Below are 5,396 nucleotides of genomic sequence, written 5' to 3'. Positions count from 1 at the left end.
ACGTCAAAATCGTGTTAATGCGTATCGGACATCGATTAATATGATTTGAGTAAATAATCGATGTTTTGCTACTATCGATTGTTCGAGAATGCCAACGATAATTTTCGATTTCAGGTCCCCATCTAAATGCTGTGACGTACTAAGTGGCGTACAGCGTACAAGCCCGGTATGCACCTCTGGCGAAAATTTCGTTTCCATAGCAACGAATCAAATTGGCCGTGCACTAAACCCGGTATACACAACCGCTATTCCAAGGCATATTAAAGAGGTAAAGTCATGCAATCAGGTGACTAATATCGACATTCATCTTGTCAAAGGCTTTGTTTACGTTTAGTAGGTTTGTTTACATTCTTTGTGTACATAAATATTACAATACAACAACACTACACATACACAAAATGTCAACTTAAGTGACCTGCCATTTTACAGCCTGTTTCTGTATGTCGAACGAGTTCAACCGATCGACTGAAATGCATAGAAACAGCTGTTTTTTGGTTATAAATTCAGCTGTTTGTTTCCATTTTAGTCGATCGACAGAGCTCATTCGACATACAGAAACAGGCTGTTAGTTTGACTTTCTAAATATCATGTGGAGTACACACGTTTGCTCGTGACTTTACCTTTAATTAATATGCCTTGCCGCTATTCATACGAAATTCATTGCTATATATTTGCTACGGTAAATACCGGTAAGCGTTACTATCAACTGTTTACACTTTGGTTACATAGAAAATACATTGAAAAACTGTGTTATTAGAACGCAAACGAAATTTCAGGGACTTACAGCCTATTTCTGCTATCCGAATTCTAGTCTTCGTTCGCATACAAAACGAAAAACAGCTGATTTTGGTTTCTCTAAGGGTTATCTAAGCGAAAATCGAATCGAAAGTCAATGCGAACGAAGACGTAATGTAACCTCTAAAATTGTGTTTCTCTAACTCGACTCGTTCGCATTTTGTCGAACTGAAATGTCAAAACCACTCACTCGGTAAAGACCTTTCGTTTTGTGGAAAAAGGCATTCGTAAATAAAGGTAGGTACTATGTTCGGTTTCCGAAGCGAAATCCCATACAAAACCAAAAATGCGAAAAACTACCGAAATATTTTTTCATTTGTGGTACTTTGTTTTTTTTTCGAGTTGAAAAACTGACATAAAGTGCATAGTCCCTAATTAGGTCGGCTTTAAATCCTTCCATATGTTGAGATTAGTTAGTTTCAAAACATGGCGCCATTTGTAATGTGAATTAAGAAATAATTGATTTATTCAAATGATTTGTGTTAAATTAGAATACAAAAGTGGTTCGCGTTGTTATTTAAAAATGCAATTAGATTGACGAAATAAAAATAACGGAGTGCTATATGTATATAACATATATAACAGCATCTGGTTCTGTAGCCGTTTCTGCCACAGTAGCATCTGCCCTCACATCCCTGACACCCACAATTGCAGCCACTACATCAGCTACAGTGAACAACTCCAACATAGCACCCTCAACACCTGCCACGACCACAGTGGCTGTGACCGCAAATATTGTATTGCAACAACCAAATACAACGGCCGCCCAAGTAGTGAGTGGTCCCATTGGGGTGGCAGCAAATACTACTCCAACATTAGCCACTATTACTAATTCTTCAAATGCAATATCGACTGTTGCTGCCGTTAGTAATACAAATGCAATACTAATGCAATGGTGGTTTCACAATCATCCACAATAGTATCACCAGCAGCTGGATCGAATGTTGTTGTTCCCACCACTACAATGGCTTTAGCAGGAGCTACCGTGGGACTTAAGTCTGATCCAGATATTACAATGACATTGAACCGTATAAATACGGCAGAGAATGAAGTTGATGTGGAGGAATGTTTACCAGGTGATGTTGTTAAATTGGATTTTGCTGGCGAAGAAGTGGCCGGGTGAAATTTTACCCCTAAGGAATGTCTTCTAGGAGTTTCCAATCGGCGACCGGTGCCCGTTGGAAACTCCGCCTATTACAACAGTACCATCATCGCTTCAGCCATCAGCAACAATAGCATTCCATCAGCGTCATATTGTAGAGATACAACCAGGCCACCATTTATCATCATCCCCTGCTAATTTAGAATTGACTAATGTTATGCAACATAATGTTTGCACAGAACACGAAGAAGTAGAAGAAGCTAATTGTCATAATACTGCAGATGTAATCGATGAAGATTTCTTTTTTAAAATATGCTTAAAAATTATTTCGTCTTATCTCTGTAAACCCAGTGCTTCTACATTCAACACCCATTTTTTACAAAGAAATGAATTGTATTTTTTTTATTATTTTACCGCTCCTCGTAATTGCTCCCTTTTCTATTTGTTAAGCGAGCTCGTTTTTTGTGTGTAAGAGGCGTAAATGAATGAGAACTGAACAAACGAAATGTTAATGCAATTTTAATTTTTAATGGAAACAACATGAAAGCTAAATATGAGAAATGATAATTAAAAATTTTTAAATATAACAATATTAATGAAAGAAAGCTGATAATCCAGAAAAGAAAACATTGCGTTCTAGGGTCTTTAATTAGTGTATAAATGTACAAATTAATAAAAAATCATAATAAAATTATAATCGAACTTGTTTTATTTTTATATACCGGGGTATAAGTAATTGGGTGGTCTTATACGTTTTATACTTTTTAATATAAAATTAGTAAATTTTTCTGAACAAAGTTATATCCAAAATAAATGTTTATAGCAAATAATTAAATAATTTTTATTTAAATAGCAAAATAATTTTCTTGTATTCATCATTTGTCCAAAATGATTGCGATAGGCTGGAATGAAACGATTTAATTTCGTTGTGGCTTTTAAATTTCAGTTAGCGGCATTCTTGCATTTTATCAATTCAAAACACTGGTTGAATTTCATAACGTGACTGAAATAGTTATTGGAACTTATACATTGGGAGAGTATAACATCCTTCAGTAAACCAGCCAATTGCTTCTCAATGTATTAATTTCAGTCAACGAAGAGTCTGGTATAGAACACTAACATCCCTTTGTGACGAAATATAAGTCGGGAACAGTGACTTTGGCTTAGGGACTACCCTTGAACTTGAGTTATGGGCTTAAGTTGGTTGTTCCCCCCGATGTAACAACATTGGCAAATGAAATGGCGTTATTATCCTTTGTGGGAACCGTGGTGGTGACCACTGGATTTGAAATTGCTAGTGAGGCGGCAACAGCATGGTATTGCAATGCGATTGTGTAGATATTGTGGAAACCAACGAATTAAGTTTGTTGATGAATGAGTCCATTGCTGCGCATGATGTAAAAGTTAGCATAACACCGGAATTATATGTTTTTTTGATGTGCGTTACAAATTGACGGTATCCATTTGGAAAAGCTGAAGAAGACAATGTACCACATGTTGTAAAAGCTGTTGCAGAATGTGGTAAGACACCAGGAGTAGAGCGGCTGGAGCTTTATTCTTAACAATTATTAGTGTCCAGTGCTGTATGAGATTTTTTTGCAAAACAATCCAAAAACTGGTAGAAAAACACTTTTCAAAACAATTATCATGAATGCGTGTATGTAAACAATCAGCTGCTGCGTATGTATAAGTAAAAATAGTATGACATTTGGCGATGTTGTCAATTAAATTGCGGAGAAATAAACGCGGAATAGCTCCAAAATAGCTGTTTTCTTCGTTCGAAATGTATTGTCAACACTCTCATTTTTCAACGCGAAAGAATGGTTAAGTGAAGTTTTTTTCGTGCCAACAAACATAGTACCCACCTTAAGGAAAAACTTAAAAATTTGTAAATTTATTAAAGCTTTTAATGCAAATATGTGATAAAAGTGATTTATATCGATCTATTTTTTCTTTATAACCGCCATAGAGACCGTTTAAAAAAAGTCTAACACGAACAAACACATAAATTTCGAATGAAAAACTCTTTAAAAGGATAACTGAACTGTAAGTAAAGGTGGGTGTTAAGTTCGAGTTTAGCCGCTAAAATCGTCATTTTTTTCACTAAAATGAAAACTAAATCAGTAAAAAAATGCATAAATTTATGCCGATTTCTTGCAGATTTCATTATAACATGATACGTAATAGCCCAAAGCAAATTTTCACAAAGTTTGTTTTCCTTAAAATGGATTATTAAAGAAAAGTAATCGTGCAAAAATTACGATTTTAGCAGCTAAACTCGAACTTAATACCCACCTTAAAGGTGAGTACTATGTTCGAGTTTTTCACCAAAACACAACAAAAGTGCAAAAATATATATGAAGACGATAACATTTTTATCAAGTTTCTTCAAATTATGGATGGAAAAGATCCAATGTATTGATTGCGAGCCATTTAATATTTCAAAATTAATTGATTAAAAAAAGTAACCATGAAAATAAGCTGGTTGAAAACTGAACAGCTTCCCTGCCAGCATTTCAAAGTTCCATTTCAACCTCATCGTTACCACAGACTCGTAAATGTCACTTCAACCATCATGAAAAGGTACATCAAAAAGTACATGCAAGTAATTTGCCATCCCTACTGTTAAAAAAGCCATTTTTTTTGTGAAACGCCAAGCGCAACCCGCTTGTTATATTTTAATTAAATAAAAACGAAAATAAAGTTCTGAAAACATAGATTATACGCTTAAAATTGTGAAAGGTATATTGGTGAACAATTTGGTGATTTTCTAAATGGAATAAAGTGATTGTTTTTCAGATATTTTACAGACACGCTGCCTCCATGTAATAAAAACTCTGGTTGATAGACGCAGCAACATGTAACTCGCTACTTGTAACTCAACATCATCATTAATGCCAAAAATTATGTTGAATGTAATGTGATAGTGGTATAAATGTTATATTTTTAAGAATTTGTAAATGTTTAATCAAATTAATAAATATCTAAACAAACGTGTTTTACTCGACCACAATGATTCTTTTACAACTATCTTAAAATGCACTTTTTCTGATTGTTTGGAGGGTCCCTTATTGGCGTCGTTCTAAATTGATCTATAAAGGCACCTAATAATTGCACTCATGCGAAACATTTTTGTAGTAACTTGGCGTGGTACAACTTCTCAATAGTGACGGCGCTTTTCCGACGAGTTTTTGATGTCGTATATGATTGTTTTCGACGTAGTGGGGATTCTCAAAAGAGTCCCCAAATTCAAAAAATGTTGGCAGGGTTAATGCAGAAATATGGATATACAAATCCTTATATCTCTACGCGGGCTAATTTGTTAAAAGAATTATTGAGCCAAACCAAATACCAGATGTAGGAAAAGTTTGCCAAATAAACGGCGATGCCAGATTGAATTTGATGGAAAATAATTTTTAAAATGTATGGGCCTTTTTCAGGAAATTGAGATAATTGAGATCTGGTAATGCTAGCATTTGACAGTAACGTAAGCCTTGCG

The 5,396-nt window shown here is 34.8% G+C and overlaps 1 long non-coding RNA gene across 1 annotated transcript; it reads left to right on the top strand.

Moving 5' to 3' along the window:
* Positions 1-4,389: 4,389 nt before the first annotated feature.
* LOC142241814 (uncharacterized) lies at positions 4,390-4,895 on the top strand. The gene is made up of 2 exons (XR_012723821.1): positions 4,390-4,639; positions 4,697-4,895. It is a non-coding gene; the product is annotated as an uncharacterized LOC142241814 (long non-coding RNA).
* Positions 4,896-5,396: the final 501 nt, after the last annotated feature.

The sequence above is a fragment of the Haematobia irritans genome, chromosome 1 (assembly GCF_050003625.1).
Source record: "Haematobia irritans isolate KBUSLIRL chromosome 1, ASM5000362v1, whole genome shotgun sequence".
Taxonomy (NCBI): Eukaryota; Metazoa; Arthropoda; class Insecta; order Diptera; family Muscidae; genus Haematobia; species Haematobia irritans.
The sequence above is the reverse complement of the archived record's forward strand: the minus strand, read 5'-3'. Positions and strand labels throughout refer to the sequence as shown.